This window comes from Megachile rotundata, chromosome 9 (assembly GCF_050947335.1).
Source record: "Megachile rotundata isolate GNS110a chromosome 9, iyMegRotu1, whole genome shotgun sequence".
Taxonomy (NCBI): Eukaryota; Metazoa; Arthropoda; class Insecta; order Hymenoptera; family Megachilidae; genus Megachile; species Megachile rotundata.
In genome coordinates this window covers 5,907,228-5,934,431 of record NC_134991.1, presented here as the reverse complement: position 1 = coordinate 5,934,431, position 27,204 = coordinate 5,907,228, and the positions used below count along the sequence as shown (strand labels likewise).

Genomic DNA, 27,204 nt, shown 5'->3' with positions numbered 1-27,204 from the left:
TTACTACATATGTTATAACACATATCATCCAGTGCTGTCCACATTGTACACCGTTAAATATTTTCTTACCAAATTTATCCCACCTTCCACTACATATATAACACATGGAAGACCTAGTAAAATAATGGCGATCCAAGAAGTGCAATATGTAGCATATATTACTACATGTATTATAACACATACCATCCAGTGTTGTCCACATTGTACACCGTTAAATATTTCCTTACCGAATTTATCCCAACTTCCACTACAATATTTTTACATTTGACTAATATTTAAACTCCGTTTTCTTGCAACATCCTAAATTTTTGATAATAAACCCCTCAAGATTATTGCGTTGCATTCTATGCACAAAATAAAAAACTATCTCTTGAAACATTTTAGCCCAATCTCCGAAAAGCATTTGCGAGAGCTAGAAACCGTGCGAAGAGAATTTACTTGACGGTAATACCAGGCACGAGCAATGAAATAATCCAGCAGGCGTGTTACCTGGCGCGCAGAGTAGAACGCTCGCGCCGCTTTTTTGTTCCGCTCCGGGGCAGGAATGAAGGAGGAGAGTGGGCAAGACGTCGGTGGGGAGGACGAGAAAAAGGCGTCAGCCGTGAGAGGGCACATCAGTGGGACCCATGAAATAATAATGGTATATATAAAGTGTAATTTAGCTAAACGTATGCAGCGTTGTATTGAAGCTCGGCTTCGGAGTCAGGGCCGTAGTCTCCGAGAGTGTTCCGTGACGCGTGCAGCTTCGGGCCCGACGCAATAATTCTGGCAAACAATGGACAGTCAGTAGGTGGTGCGAGTTCTAACGAGATTAATCGGTAATTGAGCGATTGCTCGGTCAGGAATAAGAGTTATCCGGCGGATCGAAGGAGCGTCTTCGGGCGACGAGTTCGGTTCAGCTCGTGTACACGAAAACAATAGACGTGGTCGCATAATGCGGTCATAAATTCTATTATCTTCGATGAGGCTGTTTGTCTCGAGCGATCGACTGAAGATTCGGCGGAAGCGAACTATGAAAATCGAGTCTGAAAATGATGGAACGAATATGATCGTGATGCGAAATTTCAGGTGCCCTGTGATAGGTGACATCTTCGGGGCCCGATGCGGCCGTCCCTGAGTTATGCCACGAGATGGATAGCCTGGGGCCCGCGGTGAGTAAATTACAAGGTAAGACGGAACGCCGACTGCCTTCCTGCCCCTCCGCCGGCACTCTTCTTCTTTTCGTTCCCGTGCTCTTTCCTCTAGGTTCTAGCGTCTCTCTCGCAACCGTTCGATCCTCCGGCACCTACTCTCTGCCTTCGTCGAGTGGACCGACCGGCAAAGGGCTTCACGGCCCCGAACATCCCACGAGCACCCGACACTTTGGGCCCTGCTATGATACACCTTTGGCGTGGCTACCGTACTGCGAGATACTCGCTGCCTTCTTTCCTCATCCTTTCACCTCCTCACCCCACCCTTCGTTGATGCCCTCTTCCTTCTGCATTCTGCCTTCCTCATCGTCTCAATTTTTTCTCCTCTTCTTCTTCGCTGCTCCTTTTTTTGACTTTATATCCCTCCCTTGCCGGTTCGCTCTTCTTTCACCGCTGCGGTTTTGCTCAATTTTTTCCCTGGCTCGCGTCGTTTAAATCGCCCAATCCGTGCTGCCTGTCCTTTTTCTTTACGTCGACTGTTTTCTCTTCGTTCTTCTATCTCGTATGAAGATTCTATTATGTGCTCGCTTTCTCTGTTAGGGATGTATTCGACCTACTTTAGAGCGGAGAGTTCGGGAAAAATTGAGAAATTATTCTTTGCGGTTTTGTACGTTGGGAAGTTTCGGACGGATTCGCGAGTTATTACAACTTTTATTTTTTTGGATTTTACTGGAATTTATGTGGAGCGTTTTTAACCGCGAAAGGTACCACATATCCAATACATATTATGTATCAGTGTATGCTGTGTCTAACAACATGTATAGTGGCTATGAATATTATACAATGTCTATTAATACGCACAGTGTTTATCAATATACAGTGTCTATCAATATCTCCATATATACATATACATCCATATGTACATACATACATACATACATACACGCATGTATACATGTATAGACGTATGTACATATGGATATATGTATGCATATATGACATGTATCACATGTATCACATGACCTTGAGATATTTCATATCGATTCTTAAGTACAGCTTATATCTCCATATTCATAAGTCTTGGACGAAGAACGTAGGAGTGTGATTTAGAGTTTAGAGGGATGAATACAGTGACGAAATAAATGTAATAGCTTAGAATAAGCAATTAAGCATGAAGGGGTCAAATATAAATTGCAACAAAATTTGACGTTATTGACTGTCGAGCGATATACGCGTCTCGCGTGCAGAATGACAGACGGCGTTTCAGGGAATAAATTTTTCATTTGCCGCGATATTGCCCTCTTCCGTTTTCGAAAGCATAAATATTCGCGAGCGACCGTCTGCTACTGTGAATTTGTACTTGCTCTCGGTACTATCTGCTAATCGATAGATTTGAAAGTCATGGCGCGGCGTCCATTTGAATTTCAGATTCGAGATCGGGAGCAATATGACAACCTTAGTGGTAGTTTAGTCTCAAACGTTCTCTTAAGCCAGGTAGAAGAGGGGTGAAAAAGAACGAGGGAAGAACAACGTTGTCACAGATTAATACAGCTTTTTTTTAAACGATAGAAGAACGAGAGGAAGAAGAAGAACGAGGGACCGTATATCATACACCGCTTCTACTAATGACTCTGAAAGTTCGTTGATGCTATCATACGAGAAAGAAAGCTCCCCGATGGTTAGGTCGTTAAAACGGATGCACGAAAGTATCGTTGAAATCAAGAAGCGGAGCGGTTCGATTAAGAGGCGCAGAAGAAGACGGAGAAACGTTGGTGCGCGAATGAACGAGGATAGACGGAAGATTGAGCGCACAAAAGAAGGATTTTGCATGTCTGATTACTTACAGCAAAGGGTCTTTGTGACTTGGAAGTTCCTTCGATGAAAAACCATTGACGTTCTAGAACGGTTTTGTCAGACGATCGAAGAATTCTATTTCTGCCTTTTCTTAGCCCTCTCTCCTCTATTTTTAAATTCTTCCTTGGAAAAGCAAATGAAAAGGGATATTGCGACGACCTCCCGTTTTTCGATTTCTGCTACACCCACACTCTACCAACAAAATTCGCTGTGTCATTTCTAAATTCTTGAATTTTCAATCTTCCAGGTCCTTTAGATTCTTAAATCAAGTTGGGATAACAAACTTTCATTTTAATCCTCAACTTCTCTATAGTAAGTCTCTATAGCCCCAAATTAAACAAACCACACCTTCCGAACTTCCTAACCTCAAACAATAACCTCAAATCGAAAAACAGATTGAATAGAAAAACCAGATTGATAGAACTTGAATTTAAGTTCTCATTCGAAGCACAAACTTATAAGTAACAATCTAAATTCAAAAACAATTCCACCACAAAAATACGCCAAGATAATGAGCTAGATAAGCCAATCATTCGATCGCACGCGAATTCGAGGGTCGAAAAGATTTACTTATCAGCCGTCATGTAAGGCGGTAATTAATTATTTGGCCCCGAGAGCAGCATGGAGAGGCCAAAATTAATTCAATTTAATCCACGTCCACGCGAGGCAGGCGCGAAGATTCAGCCGGTCTTTCCTCGCCAGACGTCAAGCGTAAAAACAAACGGCCCTACGAGGCCACTTATGCAAAACAGAGCCGACGGCGATTGAAACTAAGTAACAATTAGACCTGGAACGATCGAAGTTCCGACGTGAACGAGTGACCCTTTAATGCACTGCAAAAACCATATTCCACATCTTTGTTTTCATTCAGTCAAACGTACCTCTCAATCTGTCTTTGGTTACTTTTTTGGTAACTTGTTTTTGACGGTTCTTTAATTTTTTAATTTCTTTCCCCAAATTCCAAATTCCCCAGATTTCAAATTCCCCAGATGCCAAACTCCCCAAATTCCAAATTCCCCAGATTCCAAATTCCTCAGATTCCAAATTCCTCAGATTCCAAATTTCCCAGATTCCAAATTTCCCAAATACCAAATTCCCCAAATTACAAATTCCGCAGACTCCAAACTCCCCAAATTCCAAATCCCCCGGATTCCAAATTCCCTACATTCCAAATTCCCCAGATGCCAAACTCCCCAAATTCCAAATTCCCCAGATTCCAAATTCCTCAGATTCCAAATTCCTCAGATTCCGAATTCCTCAGATTCCAAATTCCTCAGATTCCAAATTTCCCAGATTCCAAATTTCCCAAATACCAAATTCCCCAAATTACAAATTCCGCAGACTCCAAACTCCCCAAATTCCAAATCCCCCGGATTCCAAATTCCCTACATTCCAAATTCCCCAGATGCCAAACTCCCCAAATTCCAAATTCCCCAGATTCCAAATTCCTCAGATTCCAAATTCCTCAGATTCCGAATTCCTCAGATTCCAAATTCCTCAGATTCCAAATTTCCCAGATTCCAAATTTCCCAAATACCAAATTCCCCAAATTACAAATTCCGCAGACTCCAAACTGCCCAAATTCCAAATCCCCCGGATTCCAAATTCCCTAGATTCCAAATTCCCCAGATTCCAAATTCTCCATATTCCAAATTTCCCAGATTCCAAATTCCCCAAATTACAAATACCGCAAACTCCAAACTCCCCAGATTCCAAATTCCCTAAATTCCAAATTCCCCAGATTTCAAATTCCCTAAATTCCAAAATTCCCAATTCCCAAATTCCCCAAATATCAAATTCGCCAAATTCCAAATTTCCAATATCCAAACCCCCAATTCCTAATTCCCCAAATCTCAAATCCCCAAATCCCAAATCTCCAAATTCTCAAGTTCTGAATTTCTAAATCCCCAAATTCCGAATCCCCCAATACCTAATCCCCCAAATTGCAAATTTCCCACTATCTAACCCCCCAAATCCCCATCTCTAAATCTTCAAATCCCGAAATTTCATCCCGAAATCCTCCAAATTCCTCCTGCTCTGAGTTTTAAGTCCCAGCGCACCTCTGAACCCGTCTCTTCCGGCTCCCCGTTTCTTTTTATTTTACTGACCGTTTCACCTGCCCGATTCCGTCCCGTTTCGTCGATAGAGCAAGCCAACCTTAAGTACCGCTTTCAATACGTATACGGGCAATTTAACGGGCACGACGAGCAATATGCGGTAGACAGAGAGAACTGCCACGCCCTCGACAGCAACTTTGTCGAGTAATAATTAGGGATATCAATTAAAAATTTCTCCTCGTCACTGGCAATTAATTTGGGACCGTATCGCTTTTTTTATATCCTTTTCTCTCTCCATTATCCCCACGGTGATTCTCCATTTCGACGAACAAAATAGTGGACTTTTTATTTTGTGTGTATATGTTCTATTTGTATTTCGTTTTTCCGTCTTTTAATTACACTCTGAAAGATGCCACGAAGCCTATTGGGAACGTAACGTTCGCGGTAACGAAACGTCAAATCGCATTGTGCGCAACAAAGTATTCAAGTTTGATGAGGTATTACACGAATTTTGCTACCGAACACGTTCAACAATTACGTTCTCGAATTCACCGAAATATTGTTTAACTCTCAAGTGGTTGGGACGAGATCAAAATTACCCTCACCATGGGGTTCAACAACCGTGTTTCACTGGTTATTCCACGATTGTTTGAATTTCCATTGCAATTTATGTTACTGTAATGGCTTCGTTTAATGGTGTTAAGGGTCCGCTGTTAAACTTCTAAATTTAATCAAACAAACTTTATAACTATGTGTTGTAACATTTTATAACTATGTGCATTACCGAAACTGTCCCCAAGGAAAATGGCGATGTAAGATTCCCTAGTCATACCAATTAGCGAAGATTAGAACTTCAGAAACTCAACAACTTCCAACTGTTCAAATTTCTGAATTTTCACGGTCGTTAAAACTTCCGAATTACTTTCGCAAATTTCGAAATTTACATATTTTCGTGTTTACCGAATTTCTCAAATTTTCGAATTACGAAGAAAGTTGTCTTCACCAGGCAGATTTTAAAATTAATATTTCCAGACATAATATATAATGATTCTTAAACATTCCAAGGTTTTTCTGTATCATCTCGTTGTTCAACCCCTAATGTCACCTGCATCACAACTAACCACAGCTACAAAATTAAAACACACAAAAAATGTTGACTATGTAAATTATTAGACTTGAACACCAAACTGCATATTAAAAATTCGAGTAAAAACAGCTGAGTGCCTTGCAAGTTTCATCAAAATCGTGTACTCTGATAAAGCTGTCCACATTGAGGACATAGTACAGTTAAATTAAAGGACGTGTAAAACTTCAATCCATTTTATTGTAACGCAAAATTTCGGAAAATTCCAGTAGCTGAGAAATTACCCAATTTTCGAGAGCAGCCAAAGACTCGTATTTTCATTAAAATCGTGATGGTCATAACCGTTGGCGAACTAATCCAAAGCTCCGCATTAAACTATCACCCATCTGATCAAGCTTTTGAATAATCCAACAGAGAATAAAGCAGCGCGATTATTGTTCGGAAGCAGCGAGCAACAGCGAACAAAAGGAGCAACGTCTACGAGCAAAAAGTGAATCCGCAAGAAGTAAATTGAATTCCATCTCGCAATTAAGCAATAAACATAAAGGCTCGCGAGCGTTCCTCGGATAAACAGAAATATTTACGAAGCTAGCTGACCGACGTACAATTAGCGGTGTTCCGAGAAGCAAAACGGGATCGTTCCAGTAAAGCGCAACTCCTCGCTATCTCGCAAATTTACAATCGAAAGCGTTATCCAAAAAAGGACGGTTTTAACGAAGCCCTTTACGGATAATCAAGCGCTAATGAGAAAGCAGCGAATCATGTGAAGACGCGATCCTCGTGTGTCTGCGGGTAATTATAAGTTTTTCAACCACTCCGTGGCGCGATAGTTGGAGTATCGCCATTCAAAGTCCTTCCATCGGACCAAAGTGCGATCTCGAGATCTTAACGACTCTGAGTAAACTCCAAACTTTCTTCGCGCACCCTCCAACTCTGGCTTTTAGCAAGTTAAACGATAGCCTGTCTCTGGATTAACTGTTCGATGCAGAAATCTATTTTCTAATGCTTTTCTTACGTGTTCATTTCGCGGGGATCGACGCGTGGCGCTTCGGCTAGGACTCGGAAACGCTCGGACTGGTTCGGGAAACGAGGATATAGGGATGGAAACGCGGGAAAATTTGCGAATTTGAACGGTTGGAAATTTGAGGGTGTGGAAACGTGGAAACTTGTAGAATTAGAAGTTTATAAATTTCGGGAATGTGGGAACAAATTTGAGAGTTTGTAAATTTGTAAATTTGAAGATTCGGAATTGGAATGCTTGGAAATTCGAATATTTGAGAATTTGAGAGCTTAGAAATTCGGAAATTTAGGAATTCGAAAATTTAAAAATTTGTGAAATTTAGGAATTTGAAAATTTAGAAATTTGTGGAATTTAGGAATTTGAAAATTTACAAAGTGAAATTTAAGAAGTTGGAAAATTCCTACCTCTTGAAAATTCAAGTACACAGAAAACTTTTATAATTCCCAAATTATTAAATCTTCAATAACAAAAGATTTAAAAACACATAAACTAAATGTTACAAAATACGTAAATTTTCAAACTTAGTTTTCCACGTTGTCAACCATGTTAAGCTCGTATCACCAGATCAAATAACTCAGTGTCGAAGGGTAATTTACGAACATGTATCTCGATGACAGGTTAAAGCATAGTAATTCGTTGTGTTCGATGATTCAATGATCGCGAACGTCAGTGACAAATGCGTCGAAACGAGTACCCTCGGAATCGGGCGATCAAAAGTCACGGTAACTTTAATTACCAGCTTTTAATTCGTTAGCGACATGGCCTAGGATACGTGACTGGAATTCGAACGTTGGGCTGGAGAAAAATTAGCATGCCTTCCTGCGACGTACCGCAGTCTAATTTGCAAGGACGCAAAGAATCCATATTGTAAATTGAACTCTTGAAAGCGTCTTAATCGATTTTAGACTTTGCGTTCAATGGTATTGTATGTGAAACATCTGTATTTACCCGCTAGATAAATTCATGATTAAGGAAACACTCAACGCTCTATAATTTCCTGCTCCGCCCATAGAGCCCCTAGCGCAGGAAAATATCGAGTATAAGGAATAGATAAATCCCTGATTAAGTAAACACGCTTTCCTCCATAATTCTGCTCCTAGAACAGAATTCCTATGCTGCCCCTAGAGCCCCTAGCGTAGGAAAATATCGAGAACTGCATAAAGAATGGACAAAATTTTGATACAAGTATAAATCTATGCTACTATAGGCGTAGATTAAATTTTTGTACATAGATGAAATTTTCCTACATAGTTTAAATTTCACAACAATTTATATAAGTATGAATAAAATCTTGCTTGGAGTCCTGCAATAAATATAGATTAAGTTTTGCTACGACAGACGAAATGTCGATAGTATTTACATAGCCACAATTTGATCATTTTATCACCACATGTTATCTGAGGATTTCTGCATTCCTTGAACGTTTCTTCGATACGAAAGACGTTTACTTCATTTTATTTTAACCCTGTTCAATCGATGGTCATCATGATAGAGAATTCCTTTGACGAGTTACAAGTTACGGCTGATTATTGACACTGGCTGATTGACTCGATGGCTCGAACTTTTGCTAAAGCTTTCCTCGGTTATATTCCTGTTCAGCCTTCAGTTTTCGATGACTAGGATTCCCGTATGAAACGCAGAAAATATTCCCTGTAAAACTGTACGATCATAACACGTCACACGGCTATATTTAACCGAGCTGGTTCAACTGCCACTTCAAGGATAAAGCTGCGATGTAACTCGAAAGCAATTAACACGAAATTCTTGAAACACGAGAGTATCATTCGAAGTTGAATTTTCACATCATAATTATGCTGCAGGGATGCAATCGTTATCTTGTGCCATGAAAATCCGTGAAGAATCGTCTTTCAGCGAAATGAAATTACCTTCAACTAATTGCCAACACTGTTCTCGCGTTTCCACTCTCGGTTGCAACGTCATGCAACTTGTTGGGTCGTTAACTTCGCGATTCAACCAAGCGATTCAATGTATTCATAATACTATTAATTATCAATTATAATAAACGTTCAGGTGTTTGTGAGATCGTAGCTTTTCCAGCGTCGAGTCCCTCAAGCGCTGTCTCTCATCGCGACTGACGTTCACTGCATAAATCACTCTTTTATGAATTACTATGGATGTTATAGTTGAGGTATCATTAAGTAGACACTTTTACACGAAGCAATTCATTGCCATATTTTTGCTCGTTGAATTCCAAAAATTCCAAATTCCCTAGACTCCAAATTCATAAAATTCCAAATTCCCCAAATTCCAAATTCCCCAGATTCCAAATTTTCCTACTACCAAATTCCTCAAATTCCACATTCTCCAAATTTTCAAAATTCCCCAAATTCCAAATTCCCCAGATTCCAAATTCTCCAGATTCCAAATTTTCCTACTACCAAATTCCTCAAATTCCACATTCTCCAAATTTTCAAAATTCCCCAAATTCCAAATTCCCCAGATTCCAAATTCTCCAAATACCAAATTTCCCAAATTCCAAATTCTCCTAATGCCAAATTCTCCAAATTCCAAATTCCCCAAATTCCAAATTCCCCAAATTCCCAATTCCCCAAATTCCAAATTCCCCAAATTCCAAATTCCCCAAATTCCAAATTCCCCAAATTCCAAATTCCCCAAATTCCAAATTCCCCAAATTCCAAATTCCCCAAATTCCAAATTCCCCAAATTCCAAATTCCCCAAATTCCAAATTCCCCAAATTCCAAATATCCCAAATTCCAAATATCCCAAATTCCAAATATCCCAAATTCCAAATATCCCAAATTCCAAATATCCCAAATTCCAAATATCCCAAATTCCAAATATCCCAAATTCCAAATATCCCAAATTCCAAATATCCCAAATTCCAAATATCCCAAATTCCAAATATCCCAAATTCCAAATATCCCAAATTCCAAATATCCCAAATTCCAAATATCCCAAATTCCAAATATCCCAAATTCCAAATATCCCAAATTCCAAATATCCCAAATTCCAAATATCCCAAATTCCAAATATCCCAAATTCCAAATATCCCAAATTCCAAATATCCCAAATTTCAAATATCCCAAATTCCAAATGTCCCAAATTCTCAAGTTTTTCAAATTTCTAAATCCCCAAATCCCAAATTCCCAAATACCTGAACCCCCAAATTCCCAATTCCCCACTATAATAATATGAAATTTAGAATTTGAGGTTACTTTAGTGACCTACGCTGCCAAACGTCATCAGGGCTTTTGAAGAATTAATTTTAAGAAACTTTATGTAAATTCACGAAATAACATATGCTAACATACACATAAAACAAACGAAAACAGCAATTGCAACACAATTAATAGAATAAAAATATTTTCCTTTATGTGATAATTATTGAAGCAACCACCCACCTTCATCAATCGTCACACATATGTTGTGTGAGCGGCCATTAAAGTACATATTAAGGAGTTCAGAAATTTAGAATTTTGGGGTTGGAGAATTTTTCAATTTTAAATAAGAAAGGGTATCTTTAAATTGAGGATAAAATCACAACTAAACTAAAATTCGAAAAGGAAGAAATACATTAACCAGACGTCCCTCGGGAGCGAATTGGAAATTGGACGCGGTCAAAGCGGGCTGGACAGCGTGTCTCGCGCGCGGGCGTTAATTTTAAACAACCGATACGATTGATACGTTTACATAAATTCAATTAAGGGATGCGGCTGGAAATTATCATTTGCCCGTACGAGCGTAACGCGAGATGCATCGAAAAACAAGTCGTATGGTGGTCGGCCGTGCGCCATTGCAATCGCGTTATCGTGGCCCGCGACGCGAATAGCCAAAGGGAAATTCGATTTGAAAATACCACGGCGTATAAAACAACACCGTTCGTCGTATTGTGAAATAATTTACTCTGTCGAGAGAGGCGAACTTCGTATCATTACGGTTCTGTTCGAGTATAATTCAATGCCCGTGCGCGGTTTCTGCTTTGTTGCCCGGGCTAAACATCATTATTTGTAAACGGGTACGATTGATCGGAACACGATGAAAGTAGCTGCGAAGATAGATCGTCATGAAAACGAATGTCATTTCCTATACCGATATAAATTTCGTTCGCTGAAAATGAACGTCGCTCACCTACCCTTTTGTTTCAATTTCCTTCTATCGAATTTGTTTTCTACCCTGTAACTGCCCTGTAAATATATGACGCGACGATTTTCTACCTCGATGTTGTTGTTAATCAAACTTCGTTTTCAATGGAATACCGAAGAACCGGCAATGTAAAACTTTGAAAGTTCACCAGTTATTGTTGCTCGATGCATTGTAATTTTTTTCGCGATAACGTTATTACGGTGCTTTGTTAGTACACGATACACAAAAAGGTGGTCGCCGAGAATAAAAACCGCCGTCGTTAATCAAGCTTTCTTTTCAATAGAATCCTGTAGAAACAGTAACATTCAAAGTTTATTGTTATTGTAAGTTGCATTGTAATTCCTTCTTTGAAGTAACGTAATTCTTTGTGTAAACGGGTGAAAACTAATTGGGTAGGTAATAGAATATTAATTGAACTCTCGATGAAAATTTAATGTCAAATATTGTTTTAATAAAATTACAAATTTTAAATAAAGTTATGTTACATTTTGAATACATTGTTTTTTAATAAATGTTCTTTTATAATCAAGAACCCATGTGATTATGCATATTTCCTTTATTACGATGGACCTATTTATTGCTCTTCAGAAACTAACTTAAAAGACGTCTAACAAGGAAGTTTATAAAAAAGAAACTAACCTAAAATATCTTCGCGGTTAAAAAACAGTCCATTGCTTTTCAAAAACTAACCTAAAAGACATCTAACAAGGAAGCTTCTAAAAAAGAAACTAACCTAATATGTCTTCGCTATTAAAAAACAGTCCAGTGCTCTTCAGAAACTAACCTAAAAGACGTCTAACAAGGAAGTTTATAAAAAAGAAACTAACCTAACTGTCTTATTAAAAAACAGTTCAATAACATCCCAATTATTCAATGAACTATCCGAATTACAGAAATTACAGACAAAATAATTGCAAAATTGCAACTCGTGTTACAGTTCCGCGCCGACCAAATTGTATCTATCCCATGACAGCCATCGTTTGAGTATCGCGTTACAAAGGGTAGCGATATTAAACATCCCTTTGATGTTTATAAAACGAAACCTTTTGACGCCGCGTTAAAAACTCGTGTCAATCAATTTTTTAATTAGAACGAGCTTTCAAAGGACCTGCTAATTGAATTTTGTCAATCGAGATATTTTGCATGTAAATAATTCCGACACTTCCATGCACTGAAAAATTCTTTCATTCCCGTATAATTTAGTAGAAAAATAAAATTTCTACGAATTGGTATTATCGAAACACACTGTATATCGAGGTACTGATTCTTCTCGTTTAGATCGCCGCACTCTCGGCAACCCTTCTCTTACACCGCCTTCCTGTCGCTCCCGTTCTCGTCACCCCACTCTTGACTACCTCCGTTAATTGCCCCAATTAAATCTTTGTTGCAAGCAATTTGAGCTCAGGGATTTTTGGAAGAGGGGTCCCTATATGAGGCCTACCACCAAGCGAACACCGTCTTCGCAGAATCGTTAGGTGGTTCGGAAACTTTCACCAAACTGGTGGTCTGACTACAGGACCCACCGGTTCTTTGATCGAGGAAAAATTATGGAACATTCTCCTGTTTTAAAACTGTGGCGGAATATGGCTATTGCTAAAATTCCGACGTTCTTTTACCTTTGTTTCAATTATACCTCGTCAGGTTCTCTTTGGAAAGGCAAGTCTGTACTTGTAAATTTCTATTTCAAGTTTCTGTATTTCAAAATATGTATGTTTCCAAGTTTTTGAATTTTTACAATTTCAAATACCCAGATTGTATCCTCAAATTTCTAAATTTACTCTATAACCTTATATGACTAGCTCCCAGTATCTTTCAATAATAATGTTATTTCTAAATCTTCAAATTCTCACATCCCCAAATTTCCATGTCCTAAAATTTCCAAACTTCCTTTGCACCCCTACATCACCAGATCCCAATATCCCTCAATAATAATGTTATCCCTAAACCTCCAAATTCTCAAATCCCCTTTTCATGTCCTAAAACTTCCAAATTCCCTCTACACCCCCACATCACTATATCCCAATATCTCAATAATAATATCATCCCTAAATCTTCAAATTCTCACATCCCAAACTTGCATACCCTAAAACTTCCACCTAAAAAATTTCTTAAACCCCTAACTCCCGTATCTCTAAAATCCCAAATACCAAAACTTCCATACCCCAAATAATTCCCCAACAAATATTCTCTCCCTAACAAATAATCAAACCTTGATTTGCAGAGCACCCAGTACATGAAGTCCAGCAACATCCTCACACACAGACATAAGATAGACATAGGAAAGTGTGAGACGATCAGCAAGGGTGGAAGAGTCGCTGAAAGGTCCTTCACTTAGCCGAAAAGGAAAGGACTTCGAATGCGTTATTTGAAAAGGGACGTCCGTTGGGGTGGAGTTCGAGAAGTGACCCTCCATGTATTATTCCCTTCGAACGTCATTTCAAAAACGGCTTATCCGCCGCGAGACTATTAATGTCAAGCCTCCTCTTCGTCGACGCGTAAACGGAAGGGAAGAGCCGGCGAATGACGAGGACGACAACGAGGATCTGATTTGTCCAGGGTCCTTCTCGATTTAAGACGAGCTCGATGTTAAATCTTTCCGACCATTTCTCTTCGTAATGAAGCTGACATCGAGTTCTCCACGTTCTCTTAACGAAGCGTTCCGGAATTTTGATAATTGTTAGCTTCGGAAATTTCCGATGAAGCATTCCTTTCATTGGAAAAAATTCGACAGTACTCGACTTCTTAAAAATTCTCATTGATTAACTGGGTCATACAAAATTGCATTTAGACTGAAACTGAATCTAGCTTCGCACAAAATTTAATTTAGACTCGTACGAAATTGGATGTGGTTCATAATTGGATCGATGCTGCTAAAAAATTAAATCTAAGCTCACACAAAATTTAATCTACGTTCACAAATTAACAATTGTCATTTGTTAACCTGATTTTCGACATTGTTTCGCGTAGATTACGACGTGTGTAGACATGATTTCATGTTGTATCTCCATGCGTTGTATTTCTATGTGTAGGTACTGCTATACGTTGTATTCCACGCGTGGTATTTTCATGCACCGTAATTCCACACGTAGATATATCTATGCGTTGTAATTCCACGCGTGGGTATCACTACGCGTTGTATTTCCACGCGTGGTATTTCCATGCGTCGTAATTCCACGCGTAGATATTTCCATGCGTTGTATTTCCACGCGTGGTATTTCCATGCGTCGTAATTCCACGCGTAGATATTTCCATGCGTCGTAATTCCACGCGTAGATATTTCCTTGTTTCGTAATTCCACGCGTAGATATTTCCTTGCGTCGTAATTCCACGCATAAAAATTTCCATACGTCGTAAATCCACGCGTGGGTATCGCTACGCGTTGTATTTCCATGCATCGTAATTCCGCACATAGATATTTCCATGCGTTGTAATTCCACGCGTGGGTATCACTACGCGTTGTATTTCCACGCGTGGTATTTCCATGCGTCGTAATTCCACGCGTAGACATTTCCATGCGTTGTATTTCTACGCGTGGTATTTCTATGCTTCGTAATTCCACGCGTAGATATTTCCATGCATCGTAATTCCACGCGCAGATATTTCCCTACGACGTAATTCCACGTGGGGGTATCGCTACGCGTTGTAATTCCACGCGTCAACGAGATTTTCCAAACAAAGTCCTTATATTTTCGAAGCGTTAGATTTGAAATGTTAGATTCTTTAGGGGGTGAATATTGTCGACGAATATCCATGTCCAACGATCGTATATAAAATTATTCTTGTTCCTTTGCGTACGATTATTCGCGTAGCAGTTATAGAATTTCCGTTGTGTTCCGCGTTACACGCCGCTTTCCGCTCGTCACGTATGCTTCGCAACGCTCATCGATTCGCGGAGAGCCGAGCGTCAAAGGGGGATCAACGCGCGAGACCGTGTTACACGTTTCGCTGCGAATTAACGCACGTCCCACCTTGGATGGGAAATTGATGGAATTATGTCGCGATTAATCGCCGTCGATTGATCGTTTTAAAAAGCTTTCGCTACCGACGCGCTGTTAATCAGAATGTACCAGGGTTTGTGAATTTGGGGTGGAAAGTGAACCGAATCTTTAATTACATTACGTAATTTCACGGATGTTTTTAATCATTTTTATACAGATGATATAATGCAATTGTTAAAAAACGTTTGAGTAATTATACGTACAAAAGTATACTGTGCTGTGTGCAATTTTTTTACAGCTTATTCTGACAAAATTTTTTATGAAAAATATAACTGGTATAAATATAAGAACCTAGTCTATATCTCGTTATAGCATAGAAATGAATTTCAATTTCATTCTAAATACTACTGTGATCAAGTTGAACATATGATTTAAATAATAACATCAATATAAAGAATATTTATAATATGTATCAATTTTGTGGAACTGTATGTTTATAGTTATAGCATAGAAATAAATATCAATTTCATTCTAAATACTACTGCGATCAAGTTGTACATATTACTTAAATAATAACATCAATATAAAAAATATTTATATGTATAAATTTTGTAGCTTATAGCAATTGCTTATAGCAATGGTACTGAAATGTGTACCAATAGTAAACAAACTTAAATTAAATTAATTATTCTGCATAATAACCTAGTCATATATTTGTCCAAACATACAGCACACCACAATTATACTCTGCATATAAAATATTCTTTCATACAGTAATTAAAAGAGTTACCTGTTAAAGTTGATAAACAATTTAGTATGAACGTCCATCTTCTTGACGCCGAACGAGCTCGAACAAGATAGCCGCTGACCGGTCACCAAGAATAAACCGCACTTTATCATCGCGTAAAAGAGAGAAACGTAAACGGAGTTGAGCAATCAAGTTTTACGCGACGCACGTCGTAACGACGATCCGAACAGCGAAATGCGACGATAACAAACGCGTTGAAATAAACAACGAAAAGCACAGAACAACCCGATCGTGAAACGAATAGCGGACGAAAACGGTCCTGTCGTTGAAACACGTGTTCCCGAATGTCCTAGCGCAAGGTAACTGAAGAGGCTTCCTTTCGTATCGAAGGATTAGGACGTTAAGCCGTGTTGTTGTCACGAATGGATCCTGTCTTGTTTTGTTTCCGTGCTTCGCCGTGTAGACAACGACTTCATGAATGTTTTCATAAATTTCTTGCCGGAGTACGGTATCGTTCGACAGGAATAAAACTCACTGGGGGTATCTATATGCGTTATCCTCGGTGCATCGTTCGCAGTGTTCGGACGAATAAAAACGCTTAGAGATATCGAAAAATCGTTAGGAAGCGAGATATACCACAGGGGATTTCGTTGTCTCGCGTACAACCACCTCCATAAATCATGGAACATTTTGTAGTTTTAATTTTAAATTTAAATTGCGGTTGTTAAATACTTGCGGGTATTAAATTGCTACTCTCTGCGATCTCGGATTCTTCAGGAAGTTATTATGCATGGTGATAGGAGGGGATTCTTGAGAGGTAATGTTGCACGTGGCCATTATTATTGGTTTCGCGGGTTATGATATAATGCGGAACGATATACACATGTGGCGATTTCTAAGGATTTTGGAATAGATACAGATGGAAATAGTAGAGATATACGCGTGAAATTACATCGTGAGGAACTATCACATGTAGGAGTACCCATGTGTGGAGGTACAACGCGTGGAATTACAGCGCATGGAAATATCACAAGTAGGAATACCACGCGTGGAAATATCGTGGATAAGAATACTACGCGTGGAAATACAACGCGTAGCGATATCCACGCGTGAAATTACGACACATGGAAATATCTACGCGTGGAATTACGACGCGTGGAAATACAACGTGTAGCGATACCCACGCATGGAAATATCTACGCTTGGAATTACGACGCATGGAAATTCCACGCGTGAAAATATCACACATGGGAATAACACGCGTGAGAATAACACACGAGGAAATACAGCGCATAGCGGTACCCACGCGTGGAATTACAACGCGTGGAAATATCACGCATGGGAATAACACGCGTGAGAATACCACACGTGGAAATACAGCGCATAGCGGTACCCACGCGTGGAATTACAACGCATGGAAATATATCTACGCGTGGAATTACGGCGCGTGGGTACATCACGCGTGAAAATACAACGCTTGGAATTACGACGAGTGGAAATACAGTGCGTAGCGATACCCACGCACGGAATTACGACGCATGGAAATATCTACGCGTGGAATTACAACGCATAGAAATACCACGCGAAACAATGTCAGCTCGTAATAACTCAACCCATAAAAAGACGTTGATAAAAGCATAGAAATGCACCTTATAGCAACGCCACGCGTGGATATAACAGAAAATAGGAAATTGTCAGCAATAGTTCACGAGTAATACAGATTTAGTTAAAAATAGTGTTTCCTGACTTATGAATAAGAGTGTACAGTGAATAAAAGAGAAACACGTTTTGTGTTCCAATACTCCGGTCGCACCTACTGCCATTTCAATTATTCTTCGTTACTGATCTCGCGGCTGCGAAATGCCGGTTTACTTCGCGAGCAATGGAAACCACGTTTCGCTTTAGGAAGATTGCCGCGATAAATCAATGCCCCTAGCAATCGGGAAAATCGAGAAGCTGCGGGTGCTGGGTTTAACGTTCGATTTTCGTAAGCAGCAGGATGAAGGATTGCGTGCAGCGTGAGAAGTTGCATTTTTTCGTGGAAGTAGTTGCAATTAATGCGACTATAAATTGAATTATTAGGTTGGGGAATAAGTTCGTAGCGTTTTGACATTTTCTTTTTTTTACAGAGACATTTTGCAATTTGCAAGGGGTTATAATATTCATTCGATAGAGCTCTTTCTGCTCTACAAAACTGTCTTAATCGTTTTTTTCAGTAGTTTCATTCGTTATTATTATTGAGGCTCAGAAATGGAATATCCAGGAGGTAAAAATTAGCACTTTCGACACCTGCTCTTCTTCGCTGTCCATCGCGGGCAAAAAGCTGCTGAAGCAGCCCGGGATATTTGCAATGTATACGGAGAAGGTGTCATAGGTGAGTCGACAGCACAGAAATGGTTTGCAAAATTTAAAAATGACGATTTTAACGTCGAAAACCCGCCCCGCAGCGGAAGACCTTCTGAGTTCGACGAAAAGCGTCTCCGAGCTCTTGTGAAGCAGGATGGTCCTCAAACTAGTTGTGAATTGGTCGAAAAAATGAACTGTGACCACAAAACTATTCTCAATCATCTCCATTCAATGGGATTTGTCCAAAAATTGTGGGCCTGGGTACCTCACAAAGTGAACGCTACGAACTTCTTGCCCAACCTTACGTTGAATTTTGCAAACCATTTCCGTGCTGTCGACTCAGCTATGACACTTTCTCCGTATACATTGCAAATATCCCGGCCTTTTTCAGCAACTTTTCACAACTTTTCACAACTTTTTGGCCGCGATGGAGAGCGAAGAAGGGCAGGTGTCGAAAATGCTGCTTTTTACCTTCTTGATTTCCATTTCTGAGCCTCAATAGTAATGACGAATGAATCTACTGAAAAAAACGATTAACACAGTTTTGTAGAGCAGAAAGAGCTCTATCGAATGAATATTATAACCTCTTGCAAATTGCAAAATGTCGCTGTAAAAAAAAGAAAATGTCAAAACGCTATTATTCCCCAACCTAAGACATAACCGTACTAATAAATATTAGTACCAATATTAATCGCGTTCAACATCTTTCACAATATCTCTTTCAAATGAACCTTGATAAAATCATTAACAAAATTTATAAGGTAAAAAATTTGTATTGTGAAAAATATAATAGTATGTACTGTAGTCCTTCCATTCTCAAAAACCACCCTTTTGAATTATTATCAAACATCTACAAATTGAATTTAATTTAATCTGTACACATAAAACATGTCATTTTTATCTACAAAATACATTACCTCAAATCGATCGTTTCTTCAAAAAAGTTCGTACTAATTCCTCTACGTACAAATACTGATAACTTAAAAATTATGATCAAACATAATTTAATTTAATCGCCGCAGCTACATAAAATATGAACGTCGCTTTTATTTATAGAACACAAAACCATCGATTTTATTCCAAAAAAAAAATTATACTTTTATATAACGTTCGCAACGAAAGGCTTTGTCCCGGCACAAAGAACATCGATGTATATCAAGCATACATTGAAAACCATTGAAAGAATTTTTCTAGCGAACACATTGAAAAACATTTGTCACGTGTATACCCGATCCAAAACAATGTTTCACCACCTCGCTGACTCGCGACGCTGTTTCAAAAACGACAAAAATCCCGTATCCATCCGTCAAGATTGTCATCGTATATCCTCGTTCGTTTACTTGTATAATCCTACGCGCGGCTATCGACGAGTATCGAGCAGAACGATAAAAGGAGCATCGAAGCAAAGACAAGCGATTCGAAACGTCGGGATGCCTACCGTTCAGCGAGCCACACTCTGACGGTCTCCCGACGCTTTTATTATGGCAATCGTAAAATAAGTTACCGATCACCTGCGTCCGGTTGATCGAATTTACGGCGACGCCGATTTTACGTCGCCCGGAGAGGATTTCTGCGGTTGGGGACCTTCGAGACACGGTTCTGTCGCAAAGGATACAAAACGTAATTGCGGATGGCGGCGGGGTGGATATTTTAGCGTTGAGATTTTAGTTTAAGGATTTAGAGATTTGGAAGTTTAGAAATTTGGATATTTAGGGGTTTAGGGAATTTAGATATTTGGGAATTTAGGGTTTGGGGAATTTAGAGATTTAGGAATTTAGAGTTTGGGGAATTCACGAATTTGGGAATTTAGTGATTTGGGAATCTGAGGATTTTGGAATCTAAGGATTTTTGGATCTAGAGATTTGGGAATCTAGGGATTTGGAAATTTAGAAATCTAGAAATATAGAAATCCAGAAATCCAAAAATCCAAAAATTCAACAATCTAAAAATCTAAAAATCTAAAAATCTAAAAATCTAAAAATCTAAAAATCTAAAAATCTAAAAATCTAAAAATCTAAAAATCTAAAAATCTAAAAATCTAAAAATCTAAAAATCTAAAAATCTAAAAATCTAAAAATCTAAAAATCTAAAAATCTAAAAATCTAAAAATCTAAAAATCTAAAAATCTAAAAATCTAAAAATCTAAAAATCTAAAAATCTAAAAATCTAAAAATCTAAAAATCTAAAAATCTAAAAACCTAAAAATCTAAAAATCTAAAAATCTAAAAATCTAAAAATCTAAAAATCTAAAAATCTAAAAATCTAAAAATCTAAAAATCTAAAAATCTAAAAATCTAAAAATCTAAAAATCTAAAAATCTAAAAATCTAAAAATCTAAAAATCTAAAAATCTAAAAATCTAAAAATCTAAAAATCTAAAAATCTAAAAGTCTAAAAGTCTAAAAGTCTAAAAGTCTAAAAGTCTAAAAATCTAAAAATCTAAGTCTAAAAGTCTAAAAATCTAAAAGTCTAAAAATCTAAAAATCTAAAAATCTAAAAATCTAAAAATCTAAAAATCTAAAAATCTAAAAATCTAAAAACCTAGAAACCTAAAAACATAAAAATCTAAAAATCTAAAAGTCTAGAAATCTAGAAATCTAAAAATGTGAAAATGGAAGGAAAATCTTGAGAGGAAACAGTTTTGTTTTTTGAGACGAGTAATCATCGTCGAATTCCCGGGTAATTTTCGCCTCACTTTCATTGTAGAAACAGGAAACGAATTCCACGCATGACTAATACGTTGCGAAGAGTTCGCAGCAAAGAGGATCGACGCGTGTAGCAGCTACGTAATGCGATCATAAATTCTTCACCGGTTCAGTAACGTGTATTCCACGTTCTATTAGTAATGTGTACACCGAGAGGAGATTGGAAGCTGAGATTCCACGAAGGCAAAACTAGCCTTTAGAACGATAATTCGAAATTCATGAATATCTCTATTCATTTTCGAGAGATACGTAATATGTGTGTTTATTTCGGATGTCTTGCGTTCCCTTAAAATGCCATTATCAAATAGCTGTAGATATAATACTTTAATTAAAAATTTTCTATTAAAATGAAGGAAACAGCACACAATTTCATTTTTAAATCAATTATCAACACGTTGATGAGTTCATCGTTGTGTCATCACCAAAGACTTGTTTTACAAATTTAAAAATAAAAACAAACTTTTTACAAAAAACTATTGTAAAAATATTGCATTTTGTTTAATGGAAAAATTCATTATTTCTATATTAATAAATAAAATAAAACAACAGATAATTCTCAAAAGAGATGGACAGTTCAGTGTCCAAAAAATGACAACACAAACATTTTGATTTAACCAAGAAAAATCTGAAACATATGACAATCTTCTCGAACACAAATGCATTCTTTTGTCTCTGAGTCACAGCTACCGAGATTTCGGTATCTGCTTAAAAAGCAATTTATCGCCATGAAATTCAACACCAAGCTTGGTCGAAGCGCTTTTATGTTCGTTTCGTGCGTTTTAACGTTTGTCGCCCGTGTAGTCGCGTGAATTCCTTGTCTTCCACCCCCTCTTCAGTCGTTTCTGTATACAAGAATCGGTCGTCCACGTCGCGTTACAGGGTTCATAATTCCTGAAAAGTTCATAACTTCCGAGAACTCGGTGAAGGCGGTAAACGCCAGGGTGCAAACTTCGCGCCATTAATACAGGGTCGACGCTCGTTTATACGCTGCAACGATGTATTAGTTCCCGCATAGAGATAATAACGCGAACCATGTCAGCCACGCGATAAAATGTACGCCATGGTGTCATATTTTTGGCCGCCCCGTGAATTTCAATGGTTTGCTCTGAGACGGGCATGTCACGAGTGTCGTTTATTGATCTTTTTGGATTTTAAGGGTTGCTATTGGGATCGATTACTTTTTGATTAGGATTCCCTAAATCCTCAAATCTTCAAATCCTTAAATTACTAAAATTCCAAATGGCATTCCAAAATCCTAAAATCCCCAAGTTCTTCAAATCCAAATTCCCCAAAGTCCCTAAATTCCACAAATTTACCAAATTTCCCAAATTCCACAAATTTCCCTAATTTCCCAAATTCCACAAATCTTCAACTTCCCAAATCCCCAAATCCTCAGCTCCCCTACACCCCCAATCCCTGACTTCCTAATTCCCCTAATCCTCAACCTTCCAAACCCCAAATTTCCAAATTCCCAAATCACCGCCCGCAAAAACAACCATCCCTCCACCTTCCCACTCCCCAACCCCCAAGCACCAACTCCCCAAAAACCACCCAAAAACTACCCAAAACAAATACCTCAAAATTTCCTAATCCCTAAAAATATTTTTCATAGACACCTCACCATCTCACCAAGTACATTGATATATATCACAACGCAGAACGTTCACCGATCTCGGATAGTATTCTTACCTGGATCAAGGAGAAAAAACGAGAAGAATCGCAAGGAGCTGCATCGTCGAGCAGCCAGCGGGAATGGCAGTCCTATCCTCGCGTTTGAAATACGATTGCGACGCTGATATAAAGCATGTCATGGAAGCGAAGCTTTTACAGCGCACTAAAACCACGGGATCGAGGATGATCCGTAGGATAAAGATTCGGCCAGAGACACACCGAAGGATAGAGATAACCCACGCTTCGACCCCGTACACGAAACCAGCTGATTGTTTGACACCGGTGATACCCTGTCACCCGCCTACGTCTTAGGTTACGTCGGGTTTGGAGTTTGCTTCTTTTTTGTGCGATTAGATATACGTCATGTAGATTGTAGGCGATCTAGGAAAGAAAGTTATGGTCGTGATGGTGAAGTTATTGGGATCTAGTGAAGATCTGCACTGTCAAAAAGTGTACATGGTGATTCATAAATTAGTGTCATAGGATAGTTGTTCTTTATAGGAAAATCGATTACTTTAGTTTAATTGTACTTTTGAGATGTGTAGTTGTAATATACATACATATATTGTATTCTCTACTAAGTATGTTTGATTTTGTATATTTCATAGAACCATCATTTACTTTACTTTAATTGTGCTTCTGTGACATGTAATTTTAATATACATACATTATACTGTATTCTCTAATAAGTATTTTTGATTTTGTATATTTAATAGAACCATCGTTTACTTTACTTTAATTGTACTTCTGAGATGTCATTTTAATATATATACATTATATTGCACTCTGTAAATATGTTTGATTTTGTATATTTTTTTTTATTTTTTGATTTGTGTATTTAATGTGAATATTTAATAATGTGTATAGTTTCCACTGTTTGTTAACAAGTATCAAGTTAACAAGTAAGTAGTTTGTTAACAATGATTTTGTTTAATATCTAAATTTTTTTCTTGTAAGAAGACGCTTTTACGATGATTTAAATTGTAGGTGCACTTTGCAGTCTTCATTATTACAACTTCCTTATCTAAATTATTCAATTATATCTAATTTGCGATTCCAATCAGTAGCGATTCCCACGGAATGCAACGTTAATAATATTCACGATAGCGAAACGTGTTAATTAGCACCGCGGAAGCAATCAAACATAATTTAATCAGCATGCATTTCATTTGCATAAAAATTAAACATCCAGTGAAAAATGTCTAAACGGATAAAAAGAAGAAGTTATTGAAAAATTATAGAATGATATTATTTCTAGCCAAAGGAATGACAGATCCTAATTAATTCAAACCATTGGACGCTTAATTAACACGATATTATGCCGCGTGAAAGTTTCGTTTGATGGCGACTGTAACGAGGCCGGCCTGTAACAACGCTCGTAAGCTAAAGCAAAATGAGAGGAACTTAAAGAGCCCCGGAACGACATCGATAAAACGAACGATGAAAATCAAGGTGTAAGAAACGGAAGTTCAGTAATGGAACGTTCGACGATCGTAGAAATTTCTTTTATTCGACGTCGAACGGCCTAATATATCGCCTAAGAAAATTAGTGATCATCGATTTACGACGGCTTTTTTATCGGTCCCGAGTGTTTTCCGACGAATAAAATGGCGGCGAGGTCGTAAACGAGCATCGAAGGGACAGGAAGAACGATGCCACTTCGCGGGAACAGCCGTTAAGGTTAAGTCGAGTTATCGTCGTGAATTTACTGCAATGGACCCGCGTTAATATATCGTTTTACAAGCTCGAATGTAATCTATTTACGATGAAATAACTATTGCTTAGCGATCGCCTAACGTAATCAGGCTGTCGTGAAATTTCGAGCGAAATCGCCTATGAACACTTCGCACAATACTTCAATACATGGAAATCACCTGGGTACTTAATTTCGATTTATTTTATACTAAAAACCATGCGGTACAACGTGAACTTCATAACTCCTTGTGCAATTAAATTTTTCAAACTGTTTAATCTCTTTAGAGATAATTTTTAAACTAAGTCCTCTTTTTTAAATTTCTTTATGGAATTTTATTTTAATTATTTTAAGTTGACAGTAACACATGTAGAAAGCAATTGGTCGTTGACTTAGTATGAAATTAATAACAAATTTGACGATTTGTCTTCTATCTTAAATTTCAATTTTTATGTATTTTATTTTAATTATTTTAAGTTGACAGTAACACATGTAGAATGTCATTAGTCGTTGAATTAATACGAAATTAATAGAAAACTTGACGATATTTCATTAATTTAACTACATCTACCTTGAAGTATTTAATGAAATTATTATTAGATAAAAGAAAGCAATGACTGCTCAAATCTATCTGAATCTGTATGTGAGACAAATGTGTATTACAAACAAGTGTTCAGTATAAAAGATTATATCATAGAATAAATCAAGAGTTTGTTAAAGGAAATTCATCATGAATCGTTTTCACTCACCTTCCTATCGCCATTTTCTCCCACCAAGCCCGCCATTTATCCAACCTTTATTTCTATTCGTCGTTCGAAAATCGGGAATGAATTGACGTCGGACAACGGTGTTATAGATCGATTAAAAAAGGAGATAGATAGCGAGGAAAATCGATAAAAAAAAAAGAGAAGAAAAAGGAATAAGAGAAAAACGAGGGACACAGTCTTGATTCGAACGCTATTTAAACGGAACGGCTGGATCGCAGTGTGATTCATCAAACGATTCGACAGCTTAAGAGCAGATCAAGCTCAGATTTATAACGCCGCGACTCGGGGAACGAACGATAAATTTTAATTCGGACTCGTCGGCCTCTCGGCACAGGGCAATGTTATTTAAATCGTTAAATTACTACGTAAAGCTCCAGCTAACCCATTGCGTTAACGCCATCGCCCTGTTCGTTTCGACCGGCGTTTCGCTCCTGCAAAAATAATACGAGGCTAATGGAGCTCGTACAGAATCGTAATTATCACACGTTCTGGCATCGATTGCAACTGGAAAGTGTGGACAACGATTTACGAGCGTTATGGTGTTTAATATGGTCAAGCATGTGGGTGGCTCCTTTTGGATTAGGGTGGCTCATTTAAGTAGGGGGACTCATTTAAGTAGGTTAACTAGGCTCATGTAGAGGTATTTTCGAATTATCAAAATTTGTAGGTTTTTTAACATAAATAAACTTCCAAATTCCCAAATTTTCCAATTTTTAATCTCCAAACTTACAAGCGTCAAAATTCCAAAATTTCCAAATTTCTAATTCCCACACTTCCAAGCGTCCAAATTTCCAAATATTGAAATTTCTAACCCCCAAACTTCCATGCGTCCAAAGTCCCAAATTTCCAAGCATCCAAATTCCCAAGTTTGCTAATTTCCAAGCGTCCAATTTCCCAAATTTCCAAATTTCTAATCCCCAAACTTCCAAGCATCCAAATTCCCAAATTTGCAAATTTCCAAGCGTCCCAATTCCCAAATTTGCAAACTTCCAAGCGTCCAAATTCCCAAGTTTGCTAATTTCCAAGCGTCCAATTTCCCAAATTTCCAAATTTCTAATCCCCAAACTTTCAAGCATCCAAATTCCCAAATTTGCAAACTTCCAAGCATCCCAATTCCCAAATTTGCAAACTTCCAAGCGTCCAAATTCCCAAATTTGCAAATTTCCGAGCGTCTAATTTCCCAAATTTTCAAATTTCTAATACCCGAATTTCCAAGCATCCAAATTCCCATATATCCAAACGTCCAAATTCCCAAGTTTGCTAATTTCCAAGCGTCCAATTTCCCAAATTTCCAAATTTCTAATCCCCAAACTTCCAAGCATCCAAATTCCCAAATTTGCAAACTTCCAAGCGTCCAAATTCCCAAATTTGCAAATTGCCAAGCGTTGAATTTCCCAAAATTCCAAATTTCTAATCCCCAAACTTCCAAGCGTCCAATTTCCCAAATTTCCAAATTTTCAATCCCCAAAATTCACAACATGCGAATCCTTGAATTACACTGACATACACCCCCCAATCTTCCTCCAATCAAAAATCCACTGCAACCGAGTAATATCATCGCAACTAGTGAAGTAAACAAACCACTTCCATTCCGAACAAACAATGTCCTCCGTCAAACATAACCTACAAGAATTAAAGATACAACAACACCCACAATATTCAAATAACTAAGTAACCAATATACAACCTTATCAAAAGATCCACGATAACAGAATTTTGTCACAAAACGAAATTTTGTCGCAAAATTTTACCTTGCAAAGAAAATTTAGCAGAGTCGAAATAAAAGACATGGGGAAATTTCTGAAGCGAACTTAGCAAGTACAGAGAATATTACGTGGTTCGCAGCAACTCGCAGCTGCGAATGCAAGCATCAATCTCGGTACAAGCTCCCATAACTAATTATAAGTTTGTTTTACTTCGGTGGATACTAAGCACAGTGTATTCTCTGTTGTTTGGTAACTTCAATTCGACGCGGTGTCCCTTTGTATGCGGTGCTAGACTAGCTGCTGACCCATCTACGCCATCTTCGATTCCACGATACGATACCATCGTTGTTCTCCAACTG

The 27,204-nt window shown here is 38.1% G+C and overlaps 1 protein-coding gene across 2 annotated transcripts in view; it reads right to left on the bottom strand.

Annotated features, from left to right (window-relative positions):
- Positions 1-16,367, bottom strand: part of LOC100878040 (latrophilin Cirl) — an 820,007-nt gene extending 803,640 nt beyond the window's left edge. The window contains exon 1 of one of the 2 annotated variants that reach the window (XM_076535691.1): positions 16,001-16,367. The gene's annotated coding sequence lies outside the window, so the exon portion shown is untranslated. The remainder of the gene's footprint in view (positions 1-16,000) is intronic. The other variant, XM_076535692.1, reaches the window with a different exon arrangement.
- Between the last annotated feature and the right edge of the window lie 10,837 nt (positions 16,368-27,204).